Raw genomic sequence first — 14008 nt, 5'->3', positions numbered from 1 at the left:
CTGATCAATATTACTTTTTATTTAGATAAATCAAGTAAACTGTCAGGTCCACGTAAATACATAAGTGTATGAAGAAAAAATAAATGTGCAAAGCTAGAGAGACATGTTAATAAGGCAGATCTCTTCTCTATCCTCCTTTGCATCCTGGTTCTTTGAAGGATTTGTGTCCTCAATACAGCAGCCTCCTCTTCAGCATCTTGATAAAGAACAACAACTTTAATGGCAAACCTAAGATGTTCAGTGTTCAATTAATTATATACAGTATATTTCCATATTTTGTTTGTCTGTTTTTTTCAGCAGGGGAGAATCGGTTCAAGACTTTTATTTTGGTCTGGCGATGTGAGGTCATAAGGCTGCGCCGCACTCCTGCATCTGTGATTCGGCTGAAGAAAGGTGTGTGCTTTTATTCGTTTAAATAAAACCAATTTAGAGAATTATGTATAACTGAAATTAATTGTTAAGCAGTGTAACACGGTAAAGCTTTATTTACTGATATTAATGAGGTTTATTTTGTGCGTGTAAACAGCATGTGCACATGAGGAACAGAAGCGGTTCGTTTCATTTCGTTCTAGCTGAATCAATTGAATCAACTGAATCAATTTCATCGCAAAAAAATGATTCACTATTTTGAATCGCTCGAATCAGCGCACTCTGACGACACCTGCTGCTCAAAACAGTGTAAATGCAACGAGAACAACAAACAGGTGTAATGACAACTTTTAGAAAACACCCGCAAATTGTTTCATGAAAGTGAATCTATTAAATATAACCTACAATTCAGTAAATAATAAATATAAATCTTAATACAAATGGGAACATTGTAGGCTATATAATTTGAGTACTTTTATTAATTTGAATGCTAGGGTTTTTTTGTTTTATTGTCATATCAGGCCATTTAAGACTATTAACTCTCACTCTGACTCCAGTGTGCTGACAAATGAACTAGACACTGATTGAGACACACAGAGATTATTGCATTTGAAAATGCAGTTTGTATTTGATTTTTCTTTCTGTTTATTATTCTCATCTTAAACAGGACAAAGTGTTCAAACAGAAAAACTCCTGGTGAAGCAGCTGAGATTGACTTGACACTATTATAAAGATGAGAGTGAAGACATGAAGACTGAAGAAACATTCAGAGTCAAACATGAAGATACTGAGGAACAAACAGGTTGGTTTTTATTCTCAAAGCTGAACTCACTCATTTGATCCTCATTAAATTGTCCAGCACCACAGAATACAGAAAACACCCTTACATTTTGCTATTGTGACTGCAATGCATTGTCATTTTTTTTTTTTTTTTTTTGCAAAAAATAAGTTATTGTGATTGTACTTGTCTGTCATGTTTTTCTTTGTAGTGTACGTATTTTTAATATGTACATCTTTAATAGATGGTTATGGTTAGATTTTAAAATACTGATTTTTCTGCATATTTTGGTCTATTATGTTTTATATCTTTGTTATATTCATTATAAAATGGATGTTTAGGTTTGGGGTTAGGTTAAGGGGTCTAAAAATGTAAATCATTAATCGATGAAAGATAAAAATGCATGAATACACATATCTTCATGATATAAAAATTAATACATATTTTTTAGCTGTTAATATTTAGTAAAACTGTTTTAAACCGTGTAATACGTGCAAATTGCATGTTTCAGCATCAGTAAAAACATTGAAAAATGTATAGTTTGTAAACAATGAGATCAGGCTGAGAATTCAGTATTTAAGCAAAACCTGCTGCAGTCATGAATGTATATATATTTTTTTTTTTTTTTTTTTTTAAAGAAAGAAAGAAATGCACTGTTCACTGCTCACTGATTAACTTTTGTAGCTTGAATAAAGATTAATTTATATTCAAATTATAGTTTATGCATACACAAATTTTACTTTATGTGAAGATTGTTTTAAGTTAACTATTTTTAAAAATGTTAAACATCATGGTAGTCAATGATACTGTAATCCTGAATGTCTAAAATTATTGGTTAAATTTGAGGGGAAAATGCATTTAATAAAGACAGCAGTTGCTGCATTTGTAGCAATGATACTAGCCTTCATTAGGCTACTTGGTAAAAACATGCCATTAAACAATACTGTCAGTGTTGTTACTTGTCTTGTTTTTGCCCTATTTTCAGTTCTTGTTTTTCCATATATGGTCACTTTCTGTTCTTGTTTAGTTTGATTGTTTGATTTCTCACACCTGCTGTGTTTATTATCCTTCATAAGTATAAGTTCCTGTTTGTTCCCTTGTGTGTCGTCTGGTCTAGTGTTTGTTGTGAAAGTATGACTATATAACTATATATCAATATCAATATTTGATTCATTACTGAAAATGTGCAATTAATTAGTTATTTTTAGTCTATTGACAGCACTAGTCTAAATGTTTGGATGTCTGTTGCTTTGTGCCATTGAACTGGTGTTAATTTGTATTTTTCTCTTTTCACCTCAGACCTGATGACACTGAAAGAGGAGAGTCAAGAACTGAATGAAACAGAAGAGAAAGATCAGAATGAAAATATCACGATTTCAAAATCGAAGAAAAACTGATTAGTTGCTCGCAAACTGAAGAGAGTTCCTCACCAAAAAGCCCTCAAAAAACACAAACTACAAACCTTAATCCCCACTTGGTAATTCATAATGGAGAGAGCTCTTTCACCTGCCAAGTGTGTGGAGAAATTTTTGATCGAAAAGAAAGCCTTAAAATCCACATAAAAACTCACTTTGAGAAGAAGCCATTCATATGCACTCAATGTGGAAAGTGTTTTACACAGAAAAAAACCCTTAATGTCCACATGAAAACTCACTCTGGAATGAGACCGAATGAATGTGATCAGTGTGGAAAGAGTTTCACACATAAAAAAATCCTTAATGTCCACATGAAAACTCACACCGGAGAGAAACCTTACACCTGCCCGCAGTGTGGAAAGAGTTTCACGGTTAAAGGAAACTTTAAGATTCACATAAGAAGTCACACTGGAGAGAAACCTTTCACATGCAAGCAGTGTGGGAAGTGTTTCAGAAATAATAATCTTAATAATCACATGAGGATTCATTCAAGAGAGAACAGTTTTAAATGTCATCAGTGTGAAAGGAGTTTCACAGACACAAATCACCTTGAGGATCATGTTAAAGTTCACATCGGAGAAAAGCCTTTTATGTGCCTTCACTGTGGAAAGAGTTTTAAATACGAAGCAAACGTTAAGACTCACATGAGAGTTCACACTGGAGAAAAGCCTTTCACCTGCTCTCAGTGTGGAAAGAGTTGCACGACTAAAGGAAACCTAAATGTTCACATGAGAATACACACAGGAGAGAAACCTTACAAGTGTGTTCAGTGTAAGGAGAGTTTCACATATCAAAGTGACCTGAAACAGCATTTGCTGACTCATTCTGGGAAGAAATAGCTGTAAGTCCAACAAGAGAACATTGGGTCATTTATTTTGGTTCTGTCCAAAAATGTGCAAGTTCAGGTGTGAAGTGTTTTGTTTTTATTCAAGGGTATTTAAGACAGATTTTCCTCATGACATAGTTGTTGCTATATTAGGCTGTTCTCTGTATTTGGAGACCTATAGTCCCAATCATAGTTCCTGCAACTAACACACAACACACAATGATGCATTCACAATTAAAAACAAATTTCTCATCCTGTTTTGAGTGATTCTGCTGCTGCCGTCCTACAATAATGCATTCATTAAGCAGATGCAATTTTCCAATTTAAAATCAGTGTCAGCACGGAGATGCTGGTTATCGCTTTGGTTATGTTATGGATCGGTTTACTGTTATTATGTCATCATAATGCACTGAAGTCAGATGTTTGTCTTGTGTTCTTTCTCTTCTTTTGGGTCACAATTGCCCCTTCAAAAAGTCAACTTTCCTCCTACCGTTCAGTTCCTTCTCCATCCAAATGCAGCCACAGGACCTCTGCTCTTCTACTTCTTTACAAACCACCAAAAGGCACCAAAAATCTTATTTAGATGAGCTTATAAAACATGTGTAATTGATAATTGGTTAGGTTAGGGTTAGTCAATTAGTCATGACATAATGATACGTCAACAAGTCATGAATTCAAGTTACTTTATAAGTAATTAATATTGAGTTAGCAATAATGTGCCTTATTTTGCACCAGTATATCCAAGATGATTAGCTTAATTAAGTTACTGTAGATACTCATTAGCATGTCTATACTATTGAGGGAATAGTTCACCCAAAAAATGACTACCATAGCATTTTTTCCTACTATGGCAGTCAGTGGTGCCCAAGATCTGCTTGGTTGCAAACATTCTTCCAAATAGCTTCCTTAGTGTTCAGCAGAAGAAAAAACTCATACAGGTTTGGAACTACTTGATGGTAAGTAAATGACAATTTTCATTTTTGGGTGTACTATCCCTTTAAGCAACAAGTATACCTCACTTCTTTGATATATCAAGAAGGGCACTGCTCTCTTTCAATTTTTTTTATCATGTCTACATTAGGCTGAGCCAGGCACCTTGCAAGACAGACATCAGAAAATTTTTGGATGCTTTCTCCCATTTTAAAGGTGGCTCTCACTGCTTTGTATTTTTCAGGATTTGCAACTGCCAACTCAGCAGTGGGGGCTTGCATGACAATTGAGTTTCTGTCAACATTCATTTTGTTGTACGCTTCAGCTTTAGTGAAGCCACAATTTGCCAGATGTAACACTTTGTGGTAGCATTTGATGGAGTCTTCAGGGGTTTTTTTTACTGAAGAGGAAAGAAGAAAGAAGAATGTTGTACAAGTCCAATATAACAAATTTGATAATTATTTCAATAATGAGAATTAGAATTTTGGTGTGTGCTACTGCTTTAAGAACAGACTATAAAACCAAAATGTGGTTATGACAACAAACGTAATTCTGTTGTAAAACATGTTGCATTGCTTCCAGTTAAGGTCATTTATATGTTCTTTATTAAATATTGTGCAAGGAGCTAATACAAATTGAGCATAAACAATGTTTATCACATTTGCATTATGGTATCTAAAAGTTTTATTTTTCTTTCTCACTAACATTTGGATATTAAACTTGAATAAAAGGCCAACAATAAAAACAATATGTACCTACACAGCTTCGCTGCTTGGCCTCTAATAACTAGATGGGTTAGCAGATTACCCTTAAGGTACAGTAAGTCATTTTCGCTGCTAGAGGACACACATTGAAAACAACAACAATGGCGGAGCGTGATGACGCTGAGGAGAAGCATGGTTTTCTCTCATTATAATGAATTAGCTAGAAGTAATGTGAGGTTGAGTAATAAATGGGTCATAGATCTTACCGAATTTGTCTTAGTCAATGGTGTGATAATGCTGTGCAGGTTTAAGTTTTCAAAGCAATAATAGTAAAAGTACATTTGAATGTACCCACATAATTTGCAAAAACCTGTTTAATAATTATCAATAACATATACTGTGTTAATTTACATAGTCATAGATTTCATCAGACATGTTAAGAAGTGTCAATAAACTTATCACAAACCAAATGCAATAACCCTGTACTTACATAAACTTTATGTGTAAAGAATGTGTAAAATTAATCTTTAAGTGTTAAAGATTAAAACCCTTTCATAAGGGAGTTAGCGAGCTGTGAAATGGCTGCACAGCTACCGCTTTCTCTCATAGTGTTTCTCTCGTTTTGTACAGTGGAGGTGGTGGCAGTCTTGGAGCAACATTACCATAGTTACCAGTGTTGTCATGGTTTCTATAGTCATAAAAGCTGTAAACCGACTGTAAGGCGGATATGACGCCACTGACAGGCAACTCGATTTTCTTGTTATTTACAAATAGTTGGAAACATTTGAGATATTGTAAGTACTCATCTGAACAAAATATATAACACTGCTCTAGTGTTATGTTCACTGTGCAGACAATAAAAAAGCATATAATAAAGCATTATGATTAATTTAAATACATAAAAAATTGCATGGTTTTACAGATAGGGCCTGACTTGAGCCATTAGGTTTTCAAGTAGCCTACCTTTTATAAACGTCCCTTAGAATGTTACTGGTGTGCAAAACAATGTTTTAAGATATGTCCGTGCAATCGATTTTCAGCTAAAACAGCTCAAACATGCATTTAAGTATACTTAAAAATATAGTTGAACTTTACTTAAGTATACTTAATAAAATAAACTTGAAGTATACTTCTTTTTGTTAAGGGTCATGCTCCTCTACAGTGGACACGGGGGAGGCACTAGATGGCCCTGGTTCATCATAGGTGGAAGAGGTCAGTGACATGGAGGCACGCAGCACTGAAGGAGTGACTGAGTGCCTCTGACCCAAAACCTCATCCATCATGATGAACCAGGGCCTTGATGCAGCAGTGTCCTACCCCTTGTCCACTCCAGACCCAGTTGTTTTTTTTGTTTTTTTTTTATTCCTACAGACAACAATCAACAAATCGTGTCTTAAAATCATTTATATTTCAAAAGTTTTTATAGTTTTCATAATTAAGATAATACATTAAAATAATATAGCAAGACACAACAACTTGCAATATCAAGCAGCAAAATGACCAAAATGTTTTGTACAGCTAAAAATAGCTGGATGCAGATAAGACCGGAAGCCAAACCCATAAAATTTACAACTGGCCACACACCTTCTTGTGCGAAGAAAAACGTGGATCGAAACACATGTATGTAAATGTATGTAAATACCTTGTATTGTTTCTTCAAGTTGTCCCACTTTTTACGAGCTTGAAGGGGTGTCACTTTTTCCTGGAGACCAATCTCCTGAAGAACTTTTCTAAACAAACAGTGCAATTAAAAGCATATTGTTAATCTAACCTTGTAATATCTCACAAAGATAAATATTTGAAACAAGAAAATAAGCTAGTTTGTTTTAAACATTATGCATTTTGAGTTAAGAATTCTACCTCTGTACATCACAATATAAGGCAATGGTAAGTCATACAGTAAAAGCTTTTTACATACGCACTACAAATAATGTAAGATTAACATTGTTGTTAAAAATTGTAAACGTCACTTTTAGTCAAAAACTCACTTCCACCCATTTAAAGCATGTTTTTTTGCCATGTCGTTTTCAGCCCTGGCTCTTATGAAGGCTGCTGTATCCTCAGACGACCCTTTTAAATAATAAAAAAATATAAATATGAAAGCGATAACCAATCGTACATTTAACCCTTTAACTGTCACCGTCCACCCTGTGTTTACTTCACCATATTACAAATAAATCCTAATCTAATCATGACAAACTATATACCTTTGTCATAAAAGACTTTCTTCATTGCCTTTTACCCTATCACACTTTAGAAATCATAAGAAATTATATCAGTTCAAAACTCATCCTTTGAAAGGCATTTTAAAATCAGACACTGCGCTTCCACAGAAAATGTACATCAAAATCATATTACAAAATGTTTTCATTCATGAATTATAAAAAAAATTAAGTCTGGATAGTGCATTTTATGTCTGTGTTCAAAAATGGTAGTGACAGTTAAAGGGTTAACAACTACAATACTTATTTCTCGCTCGGACGCCATTTTCTATTTTTGAGTTCGACTGCTTGACGATGACGGCAGCTCCTCCCCTCGACGACGCAAACGCTGATGCACACACACAGGATTGTGGGAATTCGAAGGCAGCGAAGGGTACATCTATGCTGCCTTCAGAATTCAATCAGAAGAAGGTACCTCCGGAGACAGGAAGTGTAGTAGAATTTGAATTCGGACATGCCTTGATGCCTTCCTGCCTTAGAATGCTGCCTCTAAAGGTGATTTGTACAGAAACATCTGATGACCAAACTACATCGGAATTTGTGAATGGAAAAATGAAGTGATCCTGGGTCGATTTGTGTTCACAATGCACGTTGCACAGACCACCTCCTGAGATTGTCTCATATCGGTTCGCTTCTGAGGGGTCTGAGATCATTTGGAGTGTTCACATATGTGACCCTGGACCACAAAACCAGTTATAAGTGTCAATTTTTCAAAAACAAGCTTTATACATCATCTGAAAGCTGAATAAATAAGCTTTCCATCGATGTATGGTTTGTTAGGGTAGAACAATATTTGGCCGAGATACAACTATTTCAGTATATGGAATCTGAGGGTGCAAGAAATTCAAAATATTGAGAAAATTGCCTTTAAAGTTTTCCAAATTAAGTTCTTTGCAATGCATATTACTAATCAAAAAATAAGTTTTTATATATTTACAGTAGGAAATTTACAAAATGTCTTCATGCAACATGATCTTTACCTAATTTCCTAAAGATTTTTGGCATAAAAAAAAATCTATAATTTTGACCCATACAATGTATTTTTGGCTATTGCTACAAATATACCCCAGCGACTTAAGACTGGTTTTGTGGTCCAGGGTCACATATGGGCCAAAAATCATGTGAAATGTGCTCAGAGCCCTGAAAAGTGTGAAAACACCCTAATACCTGCATCAGCTACTGTATATCTACAGGACTTGACTTTTCTAGTCTGTGCCCAGTAAGAGTACTTCACACATATGTTGAGCGCACACAAAAATTTTGAAAGTTGTATACTCAGTTGTTTCTGTGTTTTGATAAAAAAAAGCATCAGACAACCAATATCAAAGCAACGTCTAGACATACAGGGGTTGGACAATGAAACTGAAACACTGGCCAATATAGTGTTGGAGGTTTCATGGATATGTTTGCACAGCCTGGTGGCCAGTCTTCACTGATTGCACACTGCACCAGTAAGAGCAGAGAGTGAAGGTTGACTATGTGCACCCAATGGATCAAACATTGTACCCTGAAAGTAAGGCCTTGTATCAGGATGATAATGCACCAATACACACAACAAGGCTGGTGACAGAGTGGTTTGATGAACATGAAAGTGAAGATGAACATCTCCCATGGCCTGCACAGTCACCAGATCTGAATATTATTGAGGGATGTTTTGGAAGAGCAAGTTAGGAAAAGTTTTCCTACGCCAGCATCACGTAGTGACCTGGCCACTTTTTTTGTTTTTTTTTTTTGCAAGAGGAGAATAGCTTAAAATCCTTCTGTCTACTGTGCAGGACTTATATTTGTCATTCCCAGGATGAAATGATGCTGCATTGGGCACAAAAAGGCTCAACAACATACTAATTGTTTTTTAAAAAACAGGTGTTTCAGTTTCATTGTTCAACCCCTGTAGTAGTATACTTCAAGTATGAAGTAAGGTTCACTTAAAGAAAACATGAGTATACTTACCATTTAAACCTACTAAACTAGTACTAGTCTCTATTACTGAGACTATGCTTCAACATGTACTAAAATACCTGTATTTAATTAGTAAACTATCAGTATACCTATAAGTCCACTTTTAGTATAGTTGCAGTACAAACTAAAAACTTAGCCTGTAAAAATTGAAGTATACTTACAGTAAACTTTTGTATACTAAAAAGTGTGCCAATTTAGTCCCAAGGAGTATTGAAATAGTACACTTATATCTGTATACTTATTACATAAAGTATACTTACAAATATACTTGATCTTTACTTAAGTATATTTAATAAAATAAACTTGAAGTATACTACTTTTTGGTAAGGGTAATTTTAGTCTTGTGCTTCTGAATGTGATCAAAATTATAGTAACTTGATCTTATGTGTATTGACTTATTAAAGCCTAAGTCTTTATCTTTCTAACATCTCAAGTCTGATCCGTCATGATTCAAGAGAAAAGTAAACTGATATTACTGTTTAAACAGTCAATAGAAACTAGTCTTTGTCTGGTGTCTCAATGCCTTTTTTTATCAAATTACCACAGAATTTAAATTATACCTGAAGCATACCTATGTAAACAGAGGTTTTTGTCTTCTGCAAAACACAAGAAGGTATTTTGAATATTGTTTGGGCCCAAATGTCACTGAACCCCAATTGGCTTTAATTTTATGGACCATATGCAAGTAAATAAACAGACTTAAAAAAAAAAAATGACAACACAATTGTCACAAAAAAAACTAAACAGCCCCAATGCGGGCTTGCCACCCCTTACCAAAAAGTAGTATATTTACCTAAGTATGATACTTACATTATACTTTAATTATACTTGTGTTTCTCTATTTAGGTATTATTTTTGTATATATTTTGTTAGATGAATATCTGAATATACAAAACATCAAAAGACAGAACAGGGTATCTGCTTGTTAACAAAACCATTTTATTCTAGCTTAATGCATTCTTTTTTTTTTTAAACACTTGAATGTGGTTAAGTTTCATAAATAAAAAAATTAAAAAAAAACAAATATTTTGAACAAAACACTGAAAAAAGACTGAACTGGATTTAGAATTATATAATCAAAATGCAGATGGAGCTGATCAACACCCCAAAGCTTGACAGTCATTATTACCTCTTCATGGGTCAACATTTTATCCCAAAATGTTACACAGTTTTGATGGGTTTTTTATGTCTGATGATCCTGTTAGTTTACATGTGGAAGCATCTGTTGTTTCAGTTTCTTCTTTGCTTGTGTTTTGGAAATTCTGTACTAGTGCCCCTACTGTATAACAATGAAAACATGGATTCCCGTAGCTTTGTATAGTATAGCTTAAATATATTTAGACTTTTTCAAGTCAGGTATACTTAAATGTCATTTTAAGTATATCTTTGAGAAGTACATAAAGCACATTTCTGAGAAGTACTTAAAAAGTAGACTGAAAGTATACTTTCCTATTTTTAGTTTAAAAGAACTACTAATAGCACACTTGAATAAACTTCTTTTTCTTAAGGGACGCTGAGGCCCGCAGCTTTGTGCTCACTGCAGGCTCACTGCAGGGCCAGCCTTTTCAAGCCCAGAGCAACTTCTGTACCTTTTTACCCATGCAGGTTTTGTGAAGGCAGACCTGTAATGCAACTAAGAGAATACTAACAACACTGACTGGCCATTCATTAGCCACTCAATTGAACTGGAATGGCTTAAACCAAAAGAGACCTTTTCAGAACCTGTTGTTTCATGTAGGCTAGGGATCCTCAAATATGGCTTGCGAGATCCACTTTCCTGCAGAGTTTAGCTCTAACCCTAATCAAACCCACCTGAGCATGTTAATCAATGTCAGGCAGAGATTTTCTTACTATAGGGAGATGAGAGGGTCTGTATTACTTCTTATTGGAGAACATGTAACAGTTAGCTTGGATCACGTGTCCCTTAATAACATTATAGCCTTGACGTCATTGAATTTTAGTCAGAGTTGTGCGACACTCAATCACCATTTAGGGATACCATAGGAAACTTGCTGTAAGCTGAATTCCTCCTGCCGCAAAAAGTCAGTGACTTCTCTTATAAAACAGCATTTTTTTCGTGGTAAACTCGATACCCTGGTGAAAAAAACAGCATATGCTGGTAGGTATGTTTTGATGCTGGGATGCTGGTTAGGTAGGTTTTGATGCTGGTTTAAGCTGGTCTTTTGCTGGTTTATGCCAGCATATGCTGTTTTTTCACCAGGGTAGGTAAAAATAGTTAAATTGGAAAGTATTGTTTAGTGTAAAACATGTTGAAGATTAGCAGATAGGCTGTCGATTCATTCAATAATAAGCCGTTTCCTCTAAAAAGCTGTTCATTCAGTGTAGAGCTACTCTTCCATTGACATCCATTCAAAGAAAACGGCCTCTGGTCTCTTTTCCCACGTACTGCCAGACCAGAAGCGTTAGCTTTAGCCGTTACACTTTTTCAGCTAATGCAAGCAGGCTTGCAATATAGTGGCTTTGCTTTAGGATCTTTAGAAAATCACATGTGGGTGAGTTTGATCAAAGTAGGAGCTAAACTCTGCAGGAAAGTGGATCTCAAAAGCCAGATTTGAGGATCCCTCATGTTGGCTGTTTTGCTTTTCAGAGGCTGATTAAAAATGCTCCTTCCAGCCAAGTCCTCCTGATTCTGTAGTTGAGAGTGAGATAAAGGTGTGGTTGCGGAATTCAAGAGACAGACTGGGTGGATGAAAGAGTGAGCTTTGCCAATGGATACTTCTGCACACCAAATCATATTTTCAGCAGAGCTCAAAGTAATAATTTGGTATTTTTTAATTTTATGTTAATTTTCAATTTTATATTTGTATAGATCATTTGTACTCCCTTTCAGTGTTAAATTATTATCAGTAATATCCTGAATTGAATGTTTTCTATTGTGTATTTAATAAATCCATTGATCTGAAATCCCTTTGACTACTGTACATTTTTCACAATACAGACATTAGTTATGTGCATCCATTTTGGATGTATAATAACTGTTTTTCCCAAAGACTTCAGTTATAGTAGCTGTATAGTCAAACAGTATAGTATTTATAGTCAAACTGATTTTTTGTTGTAGACTAATAGTACGGGCCCTGTGTGGGCCTAGTGAGGGCTGCCCATGCAGGGTCATCGCTAAGGGGACAACGTTTGGCCAATAAGCAAAGTCTCGGTGGCCCTCAGGTTATCCCTAAGTGGCCCCATAAAGGGCAATCAAAGGCTTGTTTGCAGGGATTCCATGTAATGCCTTATTTAACATCCCTTTATGTTTAACTTCCAAGTAAATTGAGCAAGCTTAAGTTTCTGATTACAGAAACTTCTCATGAAGACAAACTATATACCTTTGTCATAAAAGACTTTCTTTGTTGCCTTTTTCTCTATCACACTTTAGAAATCGTAAGAAATTATATATAAGTTTAAAACTTAAAATCTCAAAATTGATCCTTTGAAAGGCATTTTAAAATCAGACACTGCGCTTCCACGGGAAATGTACATCAAAATCATTTTACAAAATGTTTTAAAAATGTTACAAAAATTAAGTCTGGATAGTGCATTTTATGTCTGTGTTCAAAAATGGTAGTGACAGTTAAAGGGTTAACAACTGCAATACTTATTTTTCGCTCAGACGGCATTTTCTATTTTTGAGTTTGACCGCTTGACGATGACGGCGGCCCCCCCTTCGATGACACGAATGCTAAAGGCAGCATTTTACAGCTTTTGGACACAGCCATTATGAACAGCTGATTTGTACGAAAACATCTGATGAACAAACTACATCAGAATTTGTGAATGGAAAAATCAAGTGAGCCCGGGTCGATTTGTGTTCACAATGCACGTTTTTAGCGAACTGTACTCAGACCACCTCTTGAGATTGTTCGAGGGGTTCGGTTCGAGGGGTCTGAGATCGTTTGGAGAGTTCACATATGGGCCAAAAATCAGGTGGAATGTGCTCCGACCCCTAAAAAGTGTGAAAACAACCTAATACATCAGCTATATCTACAGGACTTGACTTTTCTAGTCTGTGCCCAGTAAGAGTACTTCACACATATGTTGTGCGCACACAAGAATTGCGACAGTTGCATACTCAGTTGATTCTGTGTTTTGAGAAAAAAAGCATCAGACAACCGATATCAAAGCAACGTCTAGACATAGTAGTATACTTCAAGTATGAAGTAAGGTTCACTTAAAGAAAACATATGAGTATACTTACCGTATAAAACTACTAAACTAGTAGTTTACAGAGACTATACTTCAACGTGTACTAAAATACCGGTATTTAATTAGTAAACTATCAGTATACCTATAAGTCCACTTTTAGTATAGTTGCAGTACAAACTAAAAACTTAGACTGTTAAACTTGAAGTATACTTACAGTAAACTTTTGTATACTAAAAAGTGTGCCAATTTAGTCCCAAGGAGTATTGAAATAGTACACTTATATCTGTATACTTACTACATAAAGTATACTTACAAATGCACTTGACCTTTACTTAAGAATATTTAATAAAATAAACTTGAAGTATACTACTTTTTGGTAAGGGTAATTTTAGTCTTGTGCTTCTGAATGTGATCAAAATGATAGTAACTTGATCTTATGTGTATTTGTGATATTGTGTATTCACAATAGTAATGGTTGTTTTGTTATTAATGTATATATTTATTTATTTATATATATATACTGTGAAAAGTCATTTATTAATTATCACTACTAACATCTGTGTCTGAAACAAAATATCGTTAGCATTGGAGAAAGCACGCGCTGTGGGTTGCCATGGCGATGCGCGTTGTGTTTACTTCAGACGCTA

The 14008-nt window shown here is 35.0% G+C and overlaps 1 long non-coding RNA gene across 1 annotated transcript; it reads left to right on the top strand.

Moving 5' to 3' along the window:
* The first annotated feature begins 353 nt into the window (after window positions 1-353).
* On the top strand, window positions 354-4140 carry LOC127160262 (uncharacterized). The gene is made up of 3 exons (XR_007826686.1): window positions 354-393; window positions 1037-1171; window positions 2447-4140. It is a non-coding gene; the product is annotated as an uncharacterized LOC127160262 (long non-coding RNA).
* The last annotated feature ends 9868 nt before the right edge of the window (window positions 4141-14008 follow it).

The sequence above is a fragment of the Labeo rohita genome, unplaced genomic scaffold (assembly GCF_022985175.1).
Source record: "Labeo rohita strain BAU-BD-2019 unplaced genomic scaffold, IGBB_LRoh.1.0 scaffold_307, whole genome shotgun sequence".
NCBI classification, from domain to species: Eukaryota; Metazoa; Chordata; class Actinopteri; order Cypriniformes; family Cyprinidae; genus Labeo; species Labeo rohita.
The sequence above is the reverse complement of the archived record's forward strand: the minus strand, read 5'-3'. Positions and strand labels throughout refer to the sequence as shown.